Source organism: Leguminivora glycinivorella, chromosome 13 (assembly GCF_023078275.1).
Source record: "Leguminivora glycinivorella isolate SPB_JAAS2020 chromosome 13, LegGlyc_1.1, whole genome shotgun sequence".
Taxonomy (NCBI): domain Eukaryota; kingdom Metazoa; phylum Arthropoda; class Insecta; order Lepidoptera; family Tortricidae; genus Leguminivora; species Leguminivora glycinivorella.
The window spans coordinates 22,688,231-22,714,356 of NC_062983.1; the positions used below are offsets into that span (position 1 = coordinate 22,688,231).

A 26,126-nucleotide genomic window follows, 5' to 3' on the forward strand; every position below is an offset into this window, starting at 1 on the left:
TTTCGATCCGGAGGCCGCGGGTTCGAACCCGGCTCGTACCAATGACTTTTTTCTTAACTTATGTGCGAAATGTCATTTGATATTTGCCAGTCGCTTTTCGGTGAAGGATAACATCGTGAGGAAACCGGACTAATTCCAATGAGTCCTAGTTACCCTTCGGGTTGGAAAGTCAGATGGCAGTCGCTTTCGTAAAACTAGTGCCTACGCCAAATCTTGGGATTAGTTGTCAAAGTGGACCCCAGGCTCCCATGAGCCGTGATAAATGCCGGGATAACGCAAGGAGGATGATGAATGGGGATGGGCACGGAACGAAAGCAACTTACTGATTCCTGTGCAAACCAAAGTACCAGCTGCTCCGGAAGAAATACTGAAATCAATATTTTGCCGGTGCACCACAGATTGTAGTAGTGGTAGATGTGGGTGTGAGAAGGCCTTTATGTACAACTAATTGTATTGTTACCTGTTGTGTGAATGCATTTATACAGCATCGTAATACAATCATGTTCATGAAATACATATTTTACACGTTTATCACATACATTTGTTGTTTCATTTCGTTTTAAAGTCGTATAATTATTCAACGGTACATGACCCAGAAGTATATGTACACATATTATGAAAGGTATTTGAATGATCTACAAGATTTTTAGGAAAACTTTTGTCTAAGATAAATATTTTTCAAGATATGGAGCAATGTATGAAGCAAAAAGTGGGGGGGAAAACGATTTTTAAAAAATTAACAGTTTTTAGGAGCTCATACCTAGATAATGGTTGAGAATAGAAAAAAAGTTTCTAGATCAAAGTTATAAAGAATTTTATAAGCTTTCAAAATGTAGTAAACCAAAATTTCGTATGACGCATAGTTTTTGAAATATGAGCAAAAAACCAAAAAATGGGACCTTTTTTCATCCCCCCCTCTTCGAGCTCACGTCCAAAGTCCGAGGACTTTTAGTATGTATGTCTCCTGACTACCCCTAACAACATCCCGTAGTGAAACTTTCTGCTTTCGGCCATTCCATCTAGAATCGCTCGTTGACCAAGCTAATAGGACACCTTCCGGTTGTCGAAATAGTTACAACATAAATCGATGTTGTGACACTTGTGACTATTTCGACATCGCTCCCTAACTGATATCAAATGCCTTGCCCAATATACAGGGATTTGAAAACAATATGAGCGTATCAGAACTTCTTATCTCGGTGTTTTTTAAATAATGAAATAAAGCAAAGTTTATAAAAAAAGTGACTGCCACCTGAACTTCAAATTGAAAGGGAAAAATACCGGTTGTCCGTCGTTTGACAGTCGCGATAATAATAAGTACTTAGTGTACTTACTTACATGAAACTAAACACTGTGTCAGTAACGGTCCGTCTTAAATATAATACCTGAAAACTACTTATCATCTCAGATTAAATAAAATAAGAACTAAGAAGTACCATCCCATAGGTACACTAAAATGCGACCGCCTAAAAACGCGCAAAAAGTAGATGGCGCCACTAAAAAAATGTCTCGTTGCCATCGATTATACGTATACATAGCGTTAAGTGTCACTTTCGACATAGATTTATAGTTCTAATCTAAAGGCGCCTTTAGCCATCCACTTTTTGCACGTCTTTAGGCGGTCACATTTTTTTTTAATTTAGAAAAAAATAAAACCGCCTTCAAAAATTAGCGCGTTACAAAACACGGAGAAACTAAAAAGCAAAAAATAATAAACCTTTGAATTCAGAATTCTTATCGGATTGCAATAATCTAAACATCCAAATTATAAACAAATCAATTATTTTTGTAGTCGGTACCAGACCTGTTCGTCGCCTTGCTATTTCCTGTTTGCCCCACCCGACCATACGCAGGCTGGCCCTGGCCATTTTTGAAGGCGGCTTTATTTTTTGTTAAAAAGTTTATTTATTTGTTGATTTTTAGTGGTTTCTATTGATATTATATGTACCAGTCCGAATATATGTAGAGTAGTGAAAAAATTATCCTTTAACTCCTAACCATTGAGGAGTTGACCTTCCATCATCAGCTCAGCCACATAAAATTATTACTACCAAGCGTAAATACTGGTGCACCTTTGAAAAATACACTAAAAACATTACATGTGCCTATAACATTTGAAGAGTTCCCTCGATTTCTCCAAGATCCTATCATCAGACCCCGACTTGGTGCCAATGGGACCATCTCGGGGTTATACCTGATCGATTGAAAATCGGTCCATGATTCTCGAAGATATCGAATAACATACATACAAAAAAAAAAACATTCAGTCGAATTGAGAACCTCTTCCTTTTTTTGAAGTCGGTAAAAAAAAACCTTAAAATTTAAAGTTACAAGTTATCCCCAAACTGTATAACAGTTTGTTGGCGGTGCGCTCTTGTACATGTATCTATTATATTTTAATATATAATGCTACTATAATATAAGTAAGAGTAGACACAACACAGTACAATAGGCTAACGGATATCAATAAAACAGGTTGTATAACTTGGTAATTACTGAGGCTAACGAAGACTACTATGGTAATTATTTAACATTATTTCTTTAAGTTTTGTCTTGAGACTGCCTATTTAAAATTGACTACCTATTATATGGAATTTTTAATGTATGGGATGGTATACTTAATCTTCTTATATTTAATCTATGTATGTTATCATGTAAACACCAGTACCGTTACCATGGGCTGCCCAAGTGAGAGCCGTATTACTTTACTCAGAAAGTAAGTGAATTTACGTTTGTTTACAATATATTGTGCCTAACTTCACGCCAAAGAAGCTGCTTCTATCCCTTTCTAAGTTTATCAATAAACGGAGAAAGAACTATAAGCGAATGCTACGCCTCTGGTGTTTACGCGATGAAACTAAAATCATAAGTAAATATAATTTACCTATCGAAATCTGTCAATATAGGGTCTACTGCAAATTTCGAAACATACGCACTGAGGGATTCTTTCACTTTATACTGATAAGAGTAAAAGAGACGCATGTCCACATTTCGATAACTTCGGTATTCGGTAGTAGGCCTCAAACCATAGGCCAAGTCATTCTGACGTGACATTTCTGTCAAGTTATACAAAAATCACACGGAATTTTCACGATTATATTTGCAGTTTTAAATAAAATTATGACTAACATATTGCATTAATTTATAATATTACGTGAAATTCATCATAAACCAGTGAACAAATCAAATAAGGTAATGAGTTATTTTTGGCCATCATATTGCACTATTTACAATTGAGATGATTATAATGCTCAAAGCAGTTTTTGGTTTCAGAAAGATGACAGAAGCTATGATTGAAATCAATATTTCCGAACAAACCCGTATGGTATTCAGTCAACATGGAAGATGGTTCAATTGATATTAATACTGTGGCACTCTGGCAGTTACGCTACTCAAAACCTTAGGGCAGCAGAGGGGAGCAGTACCAATTTATAGGTGTTTTTGTTCCGCGATGCACTTAATGGTATTATTGGCCATGATCATCACAGGTATATGTATAGAAGTGCTCCAATAAAGGAAAAAACCTCAACTCCAAAAAAGAATCCTGTTACTAAAATAAAGTATTTCATTAATTGACTTTGTTTATTTGTGATGTTCTCGAGTAGTAAAGAAATAGTAATATTTTTTACAGAAAAAGGGTACATAGCATCTTATATAGAATTAGCTATTGCCCGCGGTTTCGCTCGCGTACTAAAAGAATTCTTATTCAAACATATACAAATAATAAAATTTTCATTTGGATCCGTAGGTTTCTATGCAGACGTTTGTCTGCGTTTTTTTCGATTACTTACTCATATTACTATTGTTTTAAAAAAAGAAATGCTTGCAGTGGTTGTACAAATGTTACACAGCGACCACAGCGTAGGTAGTAGGTACGAGTAGGTATGTATTCTATATACACTGAGGAAACTACATATTGTATACAACAGAACTCAGATAGCTCCGTATCAGTATACAACATAGCTCCGTATCTCGGCACTATTGTCGGTAGGTAAAAAGTACTTTCTCGCATTATCGCTTACAATTACCGATTGCCGACCGATTGCCCCTATCCCTATCCCTAACCCTACCCCTATCCCTATCCCTATTAGCGTTTGCTCCCGGGAAATACCGGTACCGAAAGTACCGGGAATTCCCGGGATTTTCAGCCAAGCAAAGAACCGGGAAATGAACTTGAAGGCTGTTATAAACCCTATAATTTATGAATTTATTATGCACACTATTGGCGCTTTGTAAATAATTTGTAATTGTTCAAAAATACTTCTTTTCATTCATAAAACATTGTATTGTGTAGTTACTAAATAGTCATAAGTTTAGCATTTCAGTATGTGCAATATTACTTTTATGATTTACAAAGTAATTGTTATTCCTGTAATTGTTTCTTCTGCTGTATGTTGTATTAAATATTGTATGTTTGCGCTGATGGCCAAGTTGCCAATGCTCCCAATAAATTAAAAAAAAATTAGCTTTGTCAATTTTGATCAAACTTCAAACTTCAAACTTCAAACTTTTTATTTTGCAAGAATACACGTAAATACATAATAGGTCTTAAAACTAGGGAAGCGTCAGTGTATTCGACCAACAGGCATGCAAAAGATACTTAAACAGATTAAAAATTGAAGTTATAAAATGTCAACATGTAACTAACCTACCTTCGGAAATTGCAAAACAATAAATTTTAAATCATGTCAAAAAATAGGGTAGGTTCACATTAAAGGTATTAATGGTTACAAAGCTAGGCAGAACGGAACGGTTATACATTCAATGTCAAAATAAAACTAACACAAAAACAATATAGGTAAATCAAAAATTGAATTGGAAAAAATACAGAAACATGAAATAAAAAAAATTAAATAGGGGAGTCAAATTTAAAAATCCGATTGTCTATGGTCACAACAGTAAGCAAACATGTGTTAACCGTTTTTATTTATTAATATTAGATCATGAGATCAGTCATTGCAGTTATTAAAGTTAAGAAAATCTGTTACTGAGTAGAAACAGTGCTCATTTAAAAACTCAATCAGGTTTTTCTTAAAGACAACTTCGTTATCCGTCAACCTCAGCGATTTCGGCAAACAATTATATATTTTCGGCGCCATTGAAAAGAAACTTTTTTGAAAAAGAGCCGATTTACCAGGTACTGGATGTATTTTGTCACAATTTCGTGCCCCCGTAAGGTGCCTGAACAGATGCATATTTCTTTTAACAAACATAGCTGTTTCTAGAATATATAAATCAAACACAGTTAACACTTTAAGTTGCTTAAAATATGGTCTACAGCTGTTAGTGCGTTTCAACTTACAAATGGATCTAATACACCGTTTTTGAGCTTTATGGACATCAGTGGCATGGCTGGAGTTCCCCCAGAAGATAATTCCATACCTTAAAGCTGAAGAAATATGGCCATGATAGGCGGACATAATAGCAGTACGGTTAACGACTTTATTTAACATAAATAAATTGTATGAGTATTTAACTAGTTTATTACAAAGAATGTCAGTGTGTGTATTCCAATTCATTTTATCGTCAATATGTAAACCTAGAAATTTTGTAGAATGAGTAATAGCTATATTATGATCTCTAAATGTCACACTAGTCAAGTCTTCGGTTTTTCTTTGTCTAAAGCTCATAATTGTTGTTTTTTGCAAATTAATTTTCAAATTATTCTCTTCCAACCAGTGTACTAATCTATCTAAACAACCAGATATTTCATCCCTATCATTAAGCACAATAGTGCAGTCATCAGCATACAACACTGTTGGATGTGGGATAGCTCCTGGGAGGTCGTTAATATATGCTAAAAAGAGCAAAGGCCCTAAAATGCTGCCTTGGGGCACTCCATACGTAACCAAACTGTCATCAGAAAAATGCTCGGATTCAATCTTGGTAAGATGTGATATTCTGGTTATGTTTGTGCGTTGAGTTCGACCGGTTAGGTATGATTCTATCAAACTATGCACATTACCTCTTACACCATATAGGTATAATTTGTCCAGCAGTATTTTGTGGTCAACATAGTCAAAGGCCTTAGTCATATCTATATAGACTGCATAAACTGGACGGCTCTCATCCATCCTCGTGTATATTTTTTGCAAAAAGTCATGTATGGCAGTAGTAATGGACAGATTTTTCCTGAAACCTTTTTGTTCATCACACAAAATTTTATTACATGCGAAAAAAGTATACAGCCGATTGTAAATCGCCTTTTCGAAGATTTTAGAAAATATTGTCAACAGAGCTATAGGTCTATACGAATTCATGTCCATCTTGTCACCCTTTTTGAATAACGGCTTAATAATTGTAATTTTAAGGCTGTCAGGGAAAGATCCTTCTTCTATACACCTATTCAGTATAAAACTTAGTACCGGGGAAATTGTGTTTGCTACTGCTTTAACTACTTTTGTTGTAACAGTATCATAGCCCGTGCTAGTAGTGTTTTTAAGATTTCTAATTATTTCAAAAATTTCGTAAGGATCGGTAGGTTTCATGAATAACGAATTGTGTTTATTGTGGGTACGTGATAAGGTTGTGTGTATGGGTTTGTTGCAATTGCTTTTAACCTGATGAACAAAAAAGTCGTTGAATTTTTCAGCAATCTCACTTGCATTAAAAACCTTTTGCCCATCTGCAATAATAGCTGAGATATTTTCTTTTGGAAAATTTGTCTCATTGTTATTTATAATTTTCCAAGTGGCTTTAACTTTGTTTTCAGCTGTCAAAATTTCATAATTATTTTGGCATTTCTTTGTTTGTTCAATCACTTGCCTCAATTTTTTAGAGTATACTTTATATTTATTTTTATGTGTTTCCTCTTTGGTTGACCTATATGTCCACAACATTTTCCTTTTGTTCTTACAACATAGTTTTATACCACGAGTAATCCATTTCGGCTTTTTAGTCGTGTAGATTTTAATTTTAACAGTGGGAAAACAAAGATCATAAAAAAGTTTAAAAGATTCAAAAAACCTATTATATGAATCATTAGCATTAGATGCAGAATATACTTCGCCAAATTGGAGTTCGCTTAGACAACCAATGAATTTATCTATGTTATCTTGAGAGTAGTCTCGTTTAAAAGTATACCAGTATTTTAGTTTGCAATATTTCTTCACGGGACATTTTAATATTTGGGCATTATGATCAGATAAAGCGAATTCGTAAAGACCTACGGTGCAACCACGAACATTATGAATTATATTATCAATGCAAGTACCGCTGCATTGACGTGTAGGTGTATTTACTGATAACTTCATATTATAACTAAGTACCATGTTTCTAAATTCCTTACTATACTTAGTATCTTCAAGAATGTTTATATTAAAATCACCACACAAAATTAATTTCTTCTGCTTATCGTAGCTATATAGATTAAAAATGTCATCAAGATTGTTGAAAAATATGTCAAAATGTTTGCTTATCCTACTAGGCGGCCTATAAATACAGAAAACAGTTATGTTGAAGTCGGTGAGTTCGATAGCACAACACTCAAATATACATGAAATGCAAAATTTTGAGGCTGTATCTATTACTTTGTAATTAATTCCATTTTTTACTAAAATGCAGGCACCTCCATGTCGAACAGCCCTAGTAAAGTTGGACGAGAGTTTATAATTTGAAATTTGTAACATGTTAAGATCATTATTTATCATATTGTGCTCAGAAATGCAGATAACATCAATTGATTTATTAGTCTTTGAAAGGTCATCTAGTGCTAGGCTTAAGAGGTCAGATTTATTCAGTAGTCCATCAATGTTTTGATGCATTATGTTGATATGATTAGTTACGAAAAAACGTGTCATCATTTATTTTATCATTTGGATTGTTTGCGTTGCAGGAAACATCATGTGTGTTGTCAATTAAATTATTCGTATTGAAATTAAGTTCTTTCGTCTCCTCAATTTCCTCAATCTTGCTATGTACATTATATACTAAATAATTAATATCGATGTCCTGTAAGAAATTTCTTAGATCGTTCATTATAGTCCTCATACCATTATTATTTATAAGACCCAAACGACTTGTAAACATAGTTTGGTCGTAATCTAGATTTCTGTTAGAGTCTAAGATCCAAGCATATTTATGTGTAATCACATCTAAATGTAACATGTTGTTGAAAACTTCAATTCTGGTATTGAAAATGTTTGAAAAGTCTCCAGACCTATAGGTTGGAGCACATAGAATAAAGTTTGTATGAGTAAGACCCTGAAGTTTTTCGCGAATGTATGCAATTAAATTGTGGTAGTTGCATGTAGATGTGAAATCATTATCTCCTATAAAAATTGTACAATAGTCCGTATCGGATAGATTTTTGGTTCTTTCTTTAATGTTTCTTAATAATTCTTTAACACCTCCACCCGGAGTGATAAAGTGGCACAAATCGAAACTATTATTAAACATATTAAGAGCTATGTTTGTTATTTTATTTTTGTTGTTTGCGCTTAAAATGTACATTTTTCTTTTATTTGTTATGTCTAAGGCTAAGGTGCTTGACGATTGGCTTGTGTGTGTAATTTCTTCTTGTGATCTTGCTAATGGAACATACTGTGCTTGTTGAATTGTTTGTTCCAAGTCCTTAATCTTTAAATTCAAAACTATAATTTCGTCGTTCGCTTCACTCAGTTTTGTTTGGAGAAGTTGTATTCTTTCCTCAAGATCATTTACCTTGGGACTAGCTGAATTACTAGATGGACTATCTAAACGTCGTTTCCTATTTGGTGTTCTTCGATTCTGTAGAGGTGGGGATGTACAAATTGTTTTTAATGCCTGTATCTCTTGTGTTAACTTATTTATTTGTCTCTTCATGTCGTTGTTTTCTATTATAACGTTTTCTAATTCGTTTTCCGTGCTACTTAACTTTAAAGTTAAATCAGTCATTTGAGCTTTCAAATCATGTGCTGCTGGTGGTTCGCACACCGTATCCGCACTTCTTGACAAAATATCTTCCATAAGAGAATCGATTGATTCGTCATCACTGTCAAACTCCCGTAAGGATTCCTTAGATTGAGCTTTTGTTAGTAAGTTTATATTAAGGATGTCAGTATCATTTCCATCGTTGGCATTATTGGTATCGTCAGGAATAGTAGTGATGTCATTTTTATTGTATGTGTCGATGGTAGTAATGTCGGATCCATTTCCATCGTTGGCATTATTTGTAACGTCAGAAATAGTGGTGATGTCAATTTTATTGTATGTATCGATGGTAGAAATGTCAGACCCATTTGTGGGTTCGATCGGTTTTGAAGATTCAGTGGTGTAAGACGCTTCGGCAGTATTAATAATTTCGGTAGCTTCACTAGAATTAGGGGATCCGCTTGTACTGGGCGTATCAATGGTCTTTAAGGATTTCGATATACAAGTTCTTTTCTTCTTAGGGGTGTCATTTATAGGGATATTTGTCCTTTTGTTGACAGTCTGCTTTTTGCATGGTGGTTGGGGTTTCCTTCTCGTGGTGACATTGGATGTTTTCGTTTTTTCTGACATTTTTTGTTATTTTCAGTTATTAATATATGTTATATTCAATAATTATCGTCTCGTATAGGCTCATATGATATCAATATAATATAAAATTTCTTAAAATAGTTCTGCGTCAATTAGTATTCTATGTCAGGTGATAGTAGTGTCAGTTTAATATATTTATTATATATAAATCGTGTCGTATCAAACTATGCGTAGAATGGAAAAATACCCGTTGATAACGGTTACATTAACGTTATTTTTACTGAACGCAGCTATGTAACGGTGGCAACACTGGCGAAATGACAGATAGTCGAACCGCCTCCTGTTACAGATATCCAATCAGCTGATGTGTTTTTGCAAATTGTGCTGTGATTTGGTGGTTTCAACACAAAATTAATTCAAAATTCTATTTATAACCGAAATAGTCTCGTACCTTGATTATAATCTTTTGTTGTTTCTTGATAATTCTGCTGTATCTGACGTGAAACTACATTTTGGCTGCGCAGTCCAATGTTTATCTTGAATGTGGTCACCAATTCAAGTAAGTTATTTCAGGATTTCACTTAAAAATATTTATTTAGCCGGTAGCAGATCCTTACTTGGTGGAATTACGTTCCGTTTCAACCTAACTCATTACCTTTGTAAAAGTATCAAGCACTGGTTTCATCACTGGTTTATCTTTTTATCGAACTACTGACTAACTGCTACATTTAAGCTGTTCTTTAATTTCACGTAATATTATACATTAATACATATTAGTCATAATTGCATTTAAAATTGCAAATATAATCGTGAAAATGTTATGGGATTGTTATATAATTTGACAGTAATGACACATCAGAGTGAATTGGTGGTTTACTTTTACGTTAGTGACTGTCATGATTACTCACGTAAAGTATTGAGTTTTCACTAGAGACTGTCAAATAGTTCTGGTTCTATTGACTTCATACAATCAGAAAGAGAGCGCCTTAGCTGTAAAGTTAGGAACGTATTAAAAACTCGGAGTAAACACGTTAATAACTTATGGTACCGATGAAAATTTTAGTACGTGAGCGTTTCCGCTTGGAGCGCTGTTCAGTTTTTCCATACATTTTCCGTAACTCTCACTGAAAACGTAACGTATTTTTTCACTTAAAAAAGTCATGGTAAGGCTACTGAACACGACTAAATACGAAGTGAGGTGTATTTAAAACTAAAGGTAAGCGCGCTTTACAAAAGGTAAATTCATATTTTCATGTTTTTCGACATCTTTCAACAGTAAAGTGATTAGTGATACTATAGAGATCTGAGCTCTGTAGCTCCAACTTGGAGCCTCCACTTCACATACAATGCAGGAAGCAACTGCCAAAGGTGTGCATATGCATATTTTTTTTTATTTTATTTAAACTTTATTGCACAGTAAAAATATACAGTTACAAAAGGCGGACTTAATGCTACACGGCATTCTCTACCAGTCAACCTTTAGGCCAAACAGAGAAGACCAAAAAAAAGGTGCGGGATATGTAAAGAACATATTTATACGTCATTATTTATTTATTAATTATTATTTTCATCTTAGCCCTGTCTCAAGTATTTTTTCTATCAAATTTTGGCTTCATAGGGCTCGAAATCAGAACAGTAAAATCCGAAAAAATAAACAACAATTTCACTCCATTCTAAGTATTGACGAGGCAAGCTATGATCTCATAATAGTTAATTAGGTCCTTAGTACCATTTTATGCACTTTGATCTTAGCTACTGTTGCCGAGCGTCTTCATTGTTTATACAAACACAACCTTCAGAGAGATGGTCTTAAACTCTGAGCCTTAAGTCTATGCAGTGAAGTTCACAATTTGCCAGTAATGTGTGAACGGTGGTATGATTATGCCATTACGGTTTTACGACAACTTTAATTGCCACACGTGCCACTATTATTATCTTAATTTGTATTTTTAGAGAGGTCCATGTTTATTTCATGAGATAGGGAAACCGGTTTAATACGGAAATAAATTATTTATTTGTAGGGTTACTATTTACTATACAATAATAACTGTAACCGTCGAGTTAAGACCTTACCTCAGAGCAGCCACGAGGGTAGCGAGAGAAAATGGGAAGGGGTAGCCTCCTTCTGCAAAAAAGTCTCGATCCCAGAACACCTTCAAGGAGGAGGAAACGCCGGCGCAGGAGTGGGTAGGTTCTAGTCCGAGATTCCCCTCTTTCTCTCTGACTATCTTAGTAGAGTGGAAAGGTACAGAGCGTCCCATACATTGTGCCTAAATGGTCCCTCTCTATAAAAAAAGAGGATTTAGGTCACTAGTTTATATTTTGCGATTAGAACGGTAACACTAGCTACCCACCCTATTGCAGGGTCCGTAATTAAATCAGGACCACTACGGGTAGTGTTTTGTAGAAACACTAACCAGTTGTCAACTTTATTGTAAACATATAAGGTCCATCGATGACCAGTTGCGTTGTTTGTATCGGACACATCGCTCATGTGCACACCGACGTATGGAATTCAATTACACGTAAGTTTGGGATATAATTTAATATAACACATGGCACTCAACAACTCTTAATTGATCCTTCGTAGATTGGGCGCTCGGTTCGTATTGCGGATTGGAAAAGCAAGGTATTATTGACCGAGCGAAAACGTATTAGGTTTCTGTATTAACTAGTCAAAATATTATTTCGAATGTTTACATGTTGTCGATTACCACTATTACCAGTCCCATAATACAAGAGATTTTCGAGGACATTTATTAAGCACTTTGATGATTTAATTGACATAGGTTGTGAAAATTTTCCATAATGACGGCGCCGTAGGATTTCTATAGTTCCAATTATCATTTATTATAATTCTCGACTTCTTCTTTGATTCTATTTAGGTCGAGCCTAAGATTGAACTCATTTTGAGTTAAAAAAAATCTCGAGTCTCGTAAAACTGACCTTACTTGTTATAACATTGTTGCATGGATAACGTTTCATGTATTATCTGGAAATAAGATATTACTCTGTGACGACTGTGCCGCTTATGCGTAATTATGTCACGCTCGTGCACGCCCCGGCAAGTAACGGCTTCCTAGTAACTGTAGTAAGTTGTTTCCGAGCAGGTCTTCCGGCAGCCGTGGCCGAGGCGGTCCCGCCTTATATACACGTGTGTCCTCTGAGATGACTCGATGACGACAGACGCTTCGTTTTTTACGCTCGCCCTCGACCGGCACATTTGTATGCAAGAGTAATATTTGAGGCTGGGGCGAGGATAGGTCTGACGTCACGGGCGTAAGTAGTGCAAGCATTACATTGATCACATTCATAATGACTATAGCGCAACATGCACATAATCAGTAAAGTGATTATTTTTGAAGTTGCATAGCGACAACCAGTGCAGTCGATCCCGGAGCTACTGATAATATGTAAATACCAGACGGATATTTATGCAAACGCGCTGATAACAATTAATTTATTTCGGAAACTTCCTTAAAAAACAAAAATTTTATTTGTTGTTGTTAAAACATGTAAGAAGATCTAAGATATTTTTAAACAAAAACCTTATATTTACACTTAACTCAAATTACACCCCACCAGTTATGTTGGTAAATTTTCAAAGTTACTAATGTTGGAATTAACAAAACTAAATCTATCTTACTCTAACAAGTATATTGTTATACTTTCTCTCTCATACATGTAAACTATTGAATAAAAAACAACAGCCCATAGTTCCTAATCTTAAGGACTTCGTTTGTACTTTAGTCCCTTGGTAGCTATTAATAGGAGCACACCTTGCCTTACTATATTGCGATAATATATTTCAACTCTTATAAATCGCCATGTGTCTTTTAATTAATTGCCCTAAATCTAATAGGTTATGGGCCCAGACACATTTAATTAGATTTTTGTAAATAGTGTTGTGAGATTCGTTTGTGGACAATAGACGTGAAATTTATGTGATTGTGAACATTTACATATTAAATGGAACACTAACCCTTCAGTGACGAATTGGTGATAAGAAAAGTATGCGGAACTTACAAGTTCAATAGTTAATAAACTATCTACGTTTTTTTTAATGGTGTTTGATGGAAAAGGAGTCGTAAACCTAAAATAATGGTGCATTTGAAAAGGAAGAAAACTGAGGCAGCCATGCATTGTCCAGTACTTGATGTACTATTTGAAAACACATATGAAAAGAAAATTAGAAGAAGAAAAATGATTTTTGTTGCTGCTGGTTTTAAATAAAAGTATTCATTTAAAATCTGAAGAGGTGAGAATAAGAATAACTGTACACCTTCAAGGTTTCAACGAACGTGTGCAAACTAATAAAAACGGATTGAATATTATACCTAGTGTTAAATGAAACATAATACATACTGACTCAACTGACGTTTGCCGTATTTAAGGACCAAAGCTTCGAACCTGCAATAATAACAGCGTATTTCTCTTTTCGCTGCCAGCAACGCACTTACAACTTTTGTAATATTACAGATATATCTGTCTGTGACATTAATTGCTTAACATCAGCGACTGCTTACTGATCCGTCCGCTCGTTTGCCTCTTATCCCTTAAAAAGGGGCATATTATCAGAGTACGAGTAATTTTATATACTTAGTAACTACAGTGACATGAAAGTTGTTCCATTATCTGAGAAGGAATAAGGAATATGTTGTGACCAAGAAAGAGAGTTAACTATGCAACGCAGCGCTCAACGTTAATGCGCTAATGGTAATGACGAGAGACAACTGTAATATAATTGATCGACGTGAGTGCTACGTGGGCTACGTCTACCACATGTTTCCTGACATTGAAGTAATCAGCAAACCTGAATTTACAGCACCTTCCTATGCTGACATACTTGTCAGCGTATATCCAATGATGGAATCATGGTATTGACTTACACATTAGTAAGTGTAAGGTATGGTACGTATGGTATAATTATATTTATTATTCTTTTACATTCCCTGAGTCATGTTTTGGAATACTTGTCGTCACTTTAATTAACAATACAATTAATATTATAGAATTGTGACTTTTGAACAGGAAGTACGTATTAATTAGTATTTGTACTTTATTTTTGGGTCACTACACAAATACGAAACATCTAATGCTATAAAATTTAAATACACAAGCATTAAGTACAACAGTGGAGTTAAAATACGCACGTTGTGAATAGTGACGCTTCATTTGACTTGTAAGGGCAAAACACATGTTTTGTTGAATTGGCCCACTGGTGCGCTCGATGGATACTTGAAATCTCATAAATTAGTATTTTTTTTGTTTTATTATTAAAGGAGCTCAGTTTTTTATATTTGTCAGATTGTCTAAAGAAAGTATCTGAGAATGATGAGATACGTATTTAAAGTGGCACATATTAATACATTTACAGTTTCATGTGCTCTGCCTACCCCTTTATGGGATACGGGCGTGACTGTATGTAAGTATGTATGCATATTTATGTTGTCTTAAATGGCATTATGTTTAAATATAAGTACCTTTAAGATGTTATAATGATGTAAGAACGAAATAACATTTTATTGTTGTGTTACTTCATGACTGAAAACTCGTTCTTTTGAATTAAATTAGCACTGATATAATAATTGTAATACATCTTTGTGGTCATATAAAATCCTCGAGGTATATGGTTCTGTGTTTGTAAACATAATTTAGTTATGTCTTGAGCCATATGAAAAAGGTGTAAAAAAAAAAAAAAAATATAGCGCAGTATGTCATTGATAGAATTCCATAGAGACGTTCAGAGTTTTTCTGAAAAGTCTGATTATCAACCATGTGAGTCTGTATGAATTCCATAATGACATTCAGAGTGTTTCTGAAAAGTCTGTTTATCGACCATGTAAAAGTCTGATTATCAACCATGTGAGTCTGTATGAATTCCATTTGGACATTCAGAGTGTTTCTGAAAAGTCTGTTTATCGACCATGTGAGTCTGTATGAATTCCATATGGACATTCAGTTTTTCTGAAAAGTCTGACTATCGGCCATCTGGTCTTGAGGGAAATGGAAATTCGTTAGACATTCGGGAGTTTTCCGAAAAGTCTGTTTTTGGGCCACATGAGTTTGAGGGAAATGGAATTTCGTTAGACATTCGGGGTTTTCCGAAAAGTCTGTTTTTGGGCCACATGAGTTTGAGGGAAATGGAATTTCGTTAGACATTCGGGGTTTTCCGAAAAGTCTGTTTTTGGGCCACATGAGTTTGAGGGAAATGGAAATTCGAAAAATGTCTTCAGGATTTTTTGTGTTATGATTAAAACTATTGTGTGTGTGTGTTTGTATAATTGACATGTCCATCGTGGTTCAGCGTGGAAACGCGGCCACTGTGTGATGGTCCATCGTGGTTCAGCGTGGAAACGCGGCCAATGTGTGATGGGTATCTTTGCGTCGCGTCGGAAACGACGCGGGATGGTTTGTTTTACCGACAGCTTTTATACAAGTTTTGAGATAAAATATCCAAGCACAAATTTTAAATTTAAATATGTATAATTATAATTTTAGATGGTTGAGAGTAGATAGATCAATCGAAACTCAACAGTTAAAACAAAAACTAAACAAATAAAAACTAAATAGTTTAGATCAAAAATAATATATAAATTAGTCTAAACATATAAAGTCCATTTTTTTGTTGCACTTGTAGTTAAATATAACAAAATTAAACAAATTATATTTCTTTGTAAAATACATGTGCAGTTACACTACTAGGTATATAAAGTTTTTTTTTCAAAGCAAAAAGATTTTCAGAACATATAATATAAGTAGATACCTTCCTAAATTGCATAAATAGGTACAATTGTTGATAAAAATCATAACTCTACTTTTCTTTTAATATCTAGTCATTCACACAAAGATAGTAAGAAAATAATAGCACGATGTTGCATCATAGACGTAGGTATATAATTCTTGTAGCCGTCTCTCTTATTTTTTATTAGACCAACTAGAAATGCAACAATGCATAATATTATTTATCTTTAAAATTTACAACTCTGTCTAATACTCTCTAATACTCATTAAAAAAAATGGGTTCCATATTATAATCATTAGATACTTACCTACAAATTTTATACTCGAAAATTGCAAGTGAAAGAGTCTTAATATAAGTCTTTCAATTATATTTTATTTGGTTAGCTAAATATGACCTCCTCTCAGAACACAGCAAAACTAATACCTAACACTTGGTTATAAATAAATATAAAAACCTTATTCTATTTTAACCATTATCTAGTAGGCACATGTTACAACTCGACCATTTAGTGGACAATGTCTAAATCGTTTTATTATAAATGTAACTGATGATGATGATGATGATGATGATGATGACGAAACAACGGAGCCTGGGAATGAATAATATTTTATAATAAAGACTACTTAACTAGTAGGCACAGACAGTGATATATTAAATAAATTTCATTTTAAATGATATACATACATTAAGAACTTATTAATCATAAATAAAGGGTCCAATTAAAATAATTATATTTAAAATATAGTAACACACAATAATAAGTAAAATAAAGCAATACTCGTATTGTTGTAGCATTTTAAATAACTATACTTAGCTAAACAAATCTTTGCATTTGGAATGTGAAGTAAAATAATGCAAAGAGTTCCAATTGAAAAACAAAGGACTTTGTAGAAATGAAGTGGTGTTCTTAGCCAACTTGAGCTAACGTAAACAAGGCGATACGTTTCGTTATGCTAAAGAGTGTCAAGTTGATTCTCACGGATAAGGAAATCATAAGTGAGCCGAACAGTGGACACTCTATAGGGGTGACAAACTTCTATGAAGTGGTTTTCGGTAATTGTCAAACAGCAAAGTGGCATTGATAAAGCTGAACTTTTAAGTTCATTGATAAAGGATCAATTAGATTGTTTCTAATTCTATTATACATATATCATTGGTGGTAGTTAATACAATGTGCATGTACAAGCACAGACAGGTTAGTTCTAAAATATATCTACATATGAACCTGTCAGAGAAAATGGTACATGAGAAATGTATAGAAATGTGAACCTTATGTATTCCAGTACAATTTTACGGAATGATTATGAAAATAATATACAGCTTGTGGTTTATATACCTATAATTAATTGAAAATAGTGTAAGCTGAAACTACGTATTATAATTGATACGTATTTAACTAATAAGTTTTATGTCATGATTTATGAATGGTTGTTTTATTGTGAAAGTAATATGTTTCATTATGTATAGTTGTAAGAAACTGTGGTAATGTAGTAGTAGTAGTAAACACTTTATTGCACAGAATAAATTATGTGAAGTACAGACAGTACAGTAAATAATTTTAATGGTTATGTACAGAGGCGAGCTTATTCCCTTTAAGGGATCTCTTCCAACTAACCTTAGAACAACTAAGTATGTATTTTTAATTTGTTCATGATGTACAGTTTGTATGAATGTTATACCTATGAAACATTACAATATGAATACATGTCATATACCTGTTGACATAAATGTAAGCGTATAAAATGTCAGCGTTAATATTAAGACTTAAACGTTATAAGTGTCTGTGAAATTTATATTTATGTGTGGTTTTATGTGGTTATAAATGTGTTGTATTTAAACGACTATGTTTTGACTTATAATTGAATCGATCTGATCAATCGATTCTGGTGTGTTAAATCACATATGCATATGTGTTCTATGTTCTTAGATATGGTACCATATAGGTAGGAAATGTCAAACAAGTTGGATTGTATTTTAGAAATAAGTTGATGACATGGCTGGTAAGGTTTTACTGGGTTTCCCTTACCTTTGAACAAATGTTGGCCATAATGTTTCCCAGAAAAAGGCGGGTGATGCTGCTATTGTTTTGTATAATGATTTTAATCATAGATTTATTTTTGAGGGGGCGTGTTGGAATTAACAAAACTAAATCTATCTTACTCTAACAAGTATATTGTTATACTTTCTCTCTCATACATGTAAACTATTGAATAAAAAACAACAGCCCATAGTTCCTAATCTTAAGGACTTCGTTTGTACTTTAGTCCCTTGGTAGCTATTAATAGGAGCACACCTTGCCTTACTATATTGCGATAATATATTTCAACTCTTATAAATCGCCATGTGTCTTTTAATTAATTGCCCTAAATCTAATAACTAACTCATCTAGATCTATATCTGTCATCACCATCAGTTCATCACTTGTCCTAACTAAAATTTGTTAATTTACATTTATTGCTAATTCTAAACAGGAAAAAATAAGCAAGCTTTTCCCTATCATTTACATTCCTGCGGGCGTAGCACACTAGTTCCCTATCGCACTTACAAATAGTGCGAAAGGACGGCCTGACGTTATATCGCTCATCACGCGACCATGCTTGCCTGCCTGGATCAGAAACTTTGACGCGTCCTTTTTGTTCTTCCTGTAAAAGTGAATCACAGGCTGCACCGGAAATGCAGGAATCCTTTACCTGACTCCATAGTCCCGAAAACAATGGTCAGGTTAGGTACTCAAGGAAGAATTAAGCGGGATATTGTGATTGTAGTAGGTAGCAGGTAATGAATACACCTGGTTTACTTTTGGGCATGACCTGCCAGTTTTTGGAACTGACAGTTCTTGTAAAATCTAGATGTCATACTCAACAATTCAATATGCTTACCCTTCTGGGTAATTTAACGTGGAGTAGTTGAAGCCAAGAGGCCGCCTCGTGCTCGAGCACAAGCAAAAGGAATACGACTCACACTCACACGGCCTGCAAGGAAGGGCTCGGACGTCAATAAGACGAGTCGCGTCGTCGCGACCGCGACCCGCCGACCTTCGGGTCCACCTCGACTTGTTTGCAAATACGCTTTTACTGCAAGGTTAATGGCTTCCACGTGTTATCTTCCGGATCACTAGTCGGTATGTACCCGTGCATGATAAGGGGCATAAAGAAATTTGAGGTGGATAGTTTCGAGAGTCGGAATGACTGGTTTCAACGACACGTGTAAACAGGAGGTATAAACATATACAATCACACATTCAATCTTGCACCATCCATTCCGGTCGCTGGCTTTTAAATTTCTCTTATCTATTTAAAAACCTTTCGATGTTTTTTTTGCGGGACAACAACTATCTATAAGATAAGAGTGATACTGGATCTACTCTTTGACATATTTCATTATTCGCCTTCAGTGGGGACATGATAGTTTCGTTACACGTGGTCCAAAAGTGGAGGCTACGTCACGCAATATGCGACGACGCGATGAGTAATAAGACTGTCTAGACGGCGTCTAGACGCCACGGACTATGAAGCCTCTAGGAAAGTAGTTGGGTACTCGCTTATTTGTTAGTTACCAAGCGAGTAGGCGCAAATTAGCACCTATCTTTGTAGCACATCGGAGACACCGAGCACTAGGCCCGTCTGATGGTAAACACTAAACAGTCGCCCTTCAAAAACCTATCTATAGTACTATGCACAGTGTAACACGAGGAAACCGAATAATTTCAATAACGTATTCCTGATCACACTTCAAGGGCAAAACGTTAAGTAAACTTTTTTGGATTTCGCCTACTCGTGACGTGTAAAAGTAGATACCCCTGTGGCCTATTTGCTGAATAAATTATTTTGATTTTTGATTTTGATTTCGTAGTTTCAGAATGAACACCAGTAAAAATATTATTTGGCCCGACGACGTTTTGTGGTGGCCACAGGCAGACTACGGAACTTACACCATGATGAGGAGATAAACATAACTTTGACATGTAACGTTATAGTGTAATTTTTATCATGAAATAAAGAAATCCAATCTAATCTAATGGCAAGTCCGAAACGTTGGGCCTAATATAAACGAAAGTCTTACGACATACTTATGAAGTTATGACTCTTTACGCGATTGTACTATCACTATTGACAGATGTCAAAAGTGTCAAGGACACATAACAAAAAGTAAGTTTCATTAAAAAAAAAAGAGTCGAAATTAACTTTAGGCGACAGGTTTAAGGATAGCATTTACTTTAAAGGTTTTCTATTTTTCTAAGAGAACTTCTTATGGTGTTGAAAAAGAATAGTAGGTAAAATTTGGGAGGAAGAGCATTCGTATTATAAGGTAATTAGGACAATAAACTAAATATCTTTTAACAACAGCTTTACTCCAAATTAATCAAAAACACGAGCAAAAACCATTCGGATACTATTTTCTACAGATAGAACAGCTTATTATTTTGCAATATTTATATAAGCAATTAATTAATAAAAGTGCACCAGATAAAAATGCACTTAATGCAGGTGTCTAAGCAACCAGATAAATTGATAGTTATTTAATTGCTCAGCCATATAAATAAAATAATAAAGTAGAACATCTACTGCGACTTCGTTGCGAATTGAATGTTGATTATGACAATGGTTTTGTTGTGAAGAAGTAACATAAGTATTTATTATTTAACCTCTCGTATGCTTAGGAGCAGATCTGCTCCATATTGTTTCAACTTTAACATGTAGTTATTATGACTAATATATTAATGACAATTTTTTGACAGACGCATACGAAAGGTTAAGGATTACGACCGAGGGACTAAATTTGAAGGTTCTATGTGCATAGCAACATAATGAATGAAACAGCCAAGGTTGCAAGGTGTGCAAATGTTCAGTTCTGGAAAGTATACAACCTGTGTAAACACGTGAAGACGTATTAGGTTTGCGCGCCGGCATCAAAAAATTGCTGGCGGCGGCTCGCCGGCATTTTCAGTCAGATCGGTGCAGTGATCTTGGGATTTCAATAAATAATATATGTATTCAAATGAAAAATAATCTTTTCCCAAATATATTTATTACTAAATTCTGGTAGCTTTCTGTTCACGACTCCTATTTCCTAGTATGGATGGCATAAAATATAGCAACGTGGCAATAACTAAACCATCAGGAATCAGGGTGTCCACTACTAAACCCAAAAAAAATTCCCTGACTTTTCCCTGACTTTCCATGACCATTTAAGAAAATTTCCCTGACCAAATGTTCATTTTATGATGACATTTTTACCACTTTTGCTCAGGGTTGTGAAACGGTTTTTTTCTGTCTTGAAAAAAAGAACCTGAAAAAAGCAGTTTTTTTAGAAAAACGGAACCCTTATAGGATCACTCGTGCGCCTGTCTGTCCGTCTGTCACAGCTAATTTTTTTCTGGAATATGTTTGTACACGTACGTAAAGTACGAAATTTTAACATTTTCAAGGCAATTCATACTTATATAGCTACGGTTTTTTTTACCTTTATGTTAACTATTAAACTTTAATTTTTCATACCAGCGAGTTTGAGTTTTGGTACCCTTGGATATAGTGTGGCAGAAAAAAATATCGCGAGCGCAGCGAGCGCGAAAAATGTTCCACTTTTATACGTCCCTGGGGCTGATAGTAGTTATCACATACAGTGAGCTGCAAAATTGCATGGAGAAAGTATAAATGAACTCATTGACAAATTCGCCATGCACTTTTGCAGCTGATAGCACATAACATAGCAAACAAAATGGAGTACCAGAGCGAGCAGGAGAGCAAGAAAGCAGGCTTTTGAAATGAAAACGAGATATCGAGCGTAATAGTGAGCGCGAAGTATTGACCAAGAACAAAAATATGAACTATGTAAAAGTAGTAATCGCGAGCGAAGCGAGCGCGAAATTTTTTGTCTGTTGTCAGAGTCGGGATGCTCATTTAGGTGTTTTGCCACGACATGCCTTTAGGTTTCAAAGTGATTCTTATCGTCAGGCTCATTATCCTCCTATGCTCCTTTGACTCATACAAGATTGCGCCTTTATGTGACGTTTTGCACCATTGGCTTTATGAGGAACTCCGCTTTGGAACGTCGGATAGATACTTAGAATTCTGACAGCGACGTAACTTTGTCGTTTTCACGTCGCCCATTATGAATGTTGCACAAATATATATAGATAAATTAAGCTAGAGCATGAAGATATCCCTTATTATTAGTAATCACTGGCATGGAGGCCAGGCACTATACTTGTCATAAAAGTCTAAAGAGACAATTCTAAGTTGCCTTAAAATCACTACCGGGATCCATCTTTGCTGTCATGGATGTGGCCAAACCCAAGAAATCGTATACATTTTTCAATACTTTTTGTTTTTTTTTTCTTGGTGCCAAATTTTTCCCTGACCTCCAAATCATTTCCCTGACTTTCCCTGACTTTCCATGACCACTATGAGCTTCCCTGACTTTTCCCTGACTTTCCCTGACTTTCCAGAAAGTGGACACCCTGGGAATGCTTACGTTGTTTAGTATGATTAGCATGAACATAATTATGGAGAACAGTCATAGAGGGATACCCGAGAATTTCGAGTGGTATAAAAGTTCTCTTTTATACCCGGAAGAGAAACCAAAGTTGCTGCTCTAAAAAAGAAGACGCCATTATCACAGTTCGCCAATATGCAACAGAAGGAGGTATGCTGTTGAATGTTTCTCGTTGATGCCATTGTGGACGAGGACGGCGGCGTCGAGGTACAGATACAGAGAAAACTTGAAACAAAGCGGCAAATATTGAACATGGCCTAAACTTCAGCCAATCTAATACAGCCGCCTACCAATTTCGCTGCTGCTCCAACAATTTAGGTGAAACATGCAGCTGGCATCTTGATGCAGCAGGCTCGGAAAATAAGTCTCAGGGTCAACTAAACAAAAACAGAATACTCACATTCATAACGAGTACGATTTGCTACAAAAAAACGACAACTTGAAGCAACAAAAATAAAACATTTCTACTTTTGGTAGGCCCTTATAGGCTAATGGTACTAACAGCTGCATATAAGTGCATGGCGAATTTATCAATGAATTCATTCCTAATTTCTCCATGCACTTTTGCTGCTGATAGTACCTACTATTACAAGATGCACCGGCAGAGGTGCAGGGGATACCCTATTTCATTATTTTCTTGAACCTCGAGTAGAGTTCACATTATAAATTGCACTTGTAGACCTTGGGCCAGGCGAAAAGGTTGATCATCGCGACCTGCGCGATACTTCGTAGGGTTGTTAACGGCCATGAATAGTTAATTCGCATGAAGGTCAGCTAGCCTTTTCTTATTTGGGGTCTTTGGAGAAATTATGTAGCGTGATCAAGTAATACATATGTGATACCAAAATACATTTATTACTGTAGCAACACCCACAAAAAAAAAAGATTGCACATGTTAACATATTGTTTTTACGAATCTGTCCGAGCTACGACCACATGCATACATAAGGTAATTCATGAGATGCTGCAGGTGAATGGTCATGTCCATAAGTCCATGCGGTTGCGGTAGTAACGAGAAACACGTGTAAGTTGTAAGCGTGCATGATTGTCATTGTCATTCGCGGTTTTTGAACTTTACATTTGATCTCATTATGACATCGCGCATCTCAATGAGTAGCACCAGTTCAATGCAGCTGAAGGCGGAACATTTGGATGCTTCAAGCGTTATTGACATGCATCTTGAAATTACATTAAACGAACAGTGGCATCGAATTGGAGTATATAAAATTAAATAGAACATATTCGTTCAACGATTACGTACGCGTGACGACGTCATACATCCTTGTAGTGGATGTATTTCTAGACACGTAAGAATGGATCTAAGGTGAGTCGTCCCCGCGGAAACGTCGCGCGGACGGCACGAGGATACTATTTCTGTTTAGGCTTCTCACAACTTGTGCATGTGCAACTTAAATCCATTACGCGACTACGTAAGCCAATATAATAGAGTTATAGTTAACTTAATGCAGTGCAGTAAATTTAATAGTTCTGTGATTGTATCTTCGCGAAGGTGTGTGAACTTTTCAAAAAGGATCGTAAACTAGCAACCGGCTTTACGATCTAATTATTCCGGCGCTATCATCATAACATTCATAACTCGTAAAGTGGCCTGCCATCAGATAGGATGCTGTAAATGGTGGAAAATTTCTCGATGGTAAACCATAATTGGTTAAGGTAATGAAACTACTTGGACGTCAGCTGGTGCTCATTTGTCGAGGACAATGTTGCTATCATGTTTTTGTGTGTCGTTGTCGTATGTGTCGTGTTGTCTTTATCTTTACATATATTAAGTCAGGACTCAGGTCCCCACATAAACTAGCCCGATTGGCGCGGCATATGCTGAGAGTGGGGATCCTATTTTATTTTCAAAATGTTTTATGTCAGTGTGTCCTCCTTTGCATGTACTTATTAAATATGTTAAACAATAAATAAATACATAACGGAAGTGTTATTGCTTGATAATTATTTAAGGTTGATAGATTATTATCAAATTCGTATGTTATCTAAACCTACAAAACGTTATCAGTATCAGTACAGTACATAGGTAATTACTATATTATCATAATGGAGTCTAATGTCCTAATAAATCGCTAATCTAATTAGTCTTCTGTTCGGCAAATAAGAAATATCATACTCAGATATAACACGTAACGCGGAGGTGAGATAAAAAGCGTGTTTGATGAGACCATTCTGTCATTATTCTCAACGCACGTCATAATCAGAATGTAGTCATTACAGGAGTTGTCCTCTCATGCGGACACGGACACGTGCTACATTGTTACCGCTATTATTTATGTTATGTATGCATTTGCATAACTTTCAGAGTTTGTTTTTTTATCATAATAAGTAAGGCTTTTGGCCGTAATCTTACATGGTGATACGTGATGAATGCTGATGCAGTCTATAGGTTCGAGCATGCATACCTCAAAAATCAGATCCAAGTTATGGTACTGGGAACATGATTTGTGAGTGTGTTTAGTAAAACGTCCCACTTTGTCGGATACCATTAAGGCGAGATTTACTTGTATCTTTATATGAATAAACTGACAAAGCGGCTTTATAGAAATCGACAAAGTGGGACGTTTTCCCGTGCACACTCACATTTAAATAGGTGAATGAAGTAAATGAAGGCGACGGTTAAATAAGTAATATACCTACAATCTACATACAAGCTATTACTATTCGTAAACTAGTTTTGGAGTCAAAATTATTCATATTTCTTGCTGTGCTGTTTTCAGAAAAATATTATGAAATGAAATGAAATGAAATATTTATTTTTCCAAGTAGGCATATTACAATGCGCTTATGAACGTCAAATAAAACTACGCCGGCTCTAACCCTACGCCTCAGCCTCGAGAAGATTTCAGTCCCCCTCAGTTGGAGGAGGGTATCCACTATGGGACCGGCAAAAAACTCGGCGGGCCACTTCTTTTCAAAACATTACATCTTATAATTAACATGCATTAAAAAAAACAAGATACAATTTAATAAGCAAAAGTATTCATAAAAAAAAAATATTAACACAAGAAATTATACAATTAAGAAATTATGAGAATTATGAGAAATTATGTTGCGGCGACATTATTTTCGATATTTTATATTTTAGTTGTCAGCCGAATTGAAACCTACTCGTATTTTAAAGCATGTTAAAATAACTAACCATGATCTCTGCCTACCCCTCTGGGAAACAGGCGTGATTGTATGTATGTGTGTTAAAAACTTTTCAAAAACAAGAAGATGACCGAAGACGAAGTCTTCAATATAAAGAGCAAAGTCGAAGCCTTCTGAGATTCGATAAATTTCAGTCAACGGACAACTCTGCGGGCTTGACAAGGTTTTCCGTCGTGCTGCCACTGCCTGCACATGTAGGGTAAGTTAATGTTCAGGGTTAGTGAGCACTGGAGGAGCAGCATGCGTGTGAAAGATGAGGTGTGTCGGGCAGCTGGTG

The 26,126-nt window shown here is 35.3% G+C and overlaps 1 protein-coding gene across 2 annotated transcripts in view; it reads right to left on the reverse strand.

Moving 5' to 3' along the window:
• LOC125232560 (serine/threonine-protein kinase D1) overlaps positions 1-26,126 on the reverse strand; it is a 143,521-nt gene that overhangs the window by 65,447 nt on the left and 51,948 nt on the right. The gene's annotated exons all lie outside the window — the stretch shown is intronic.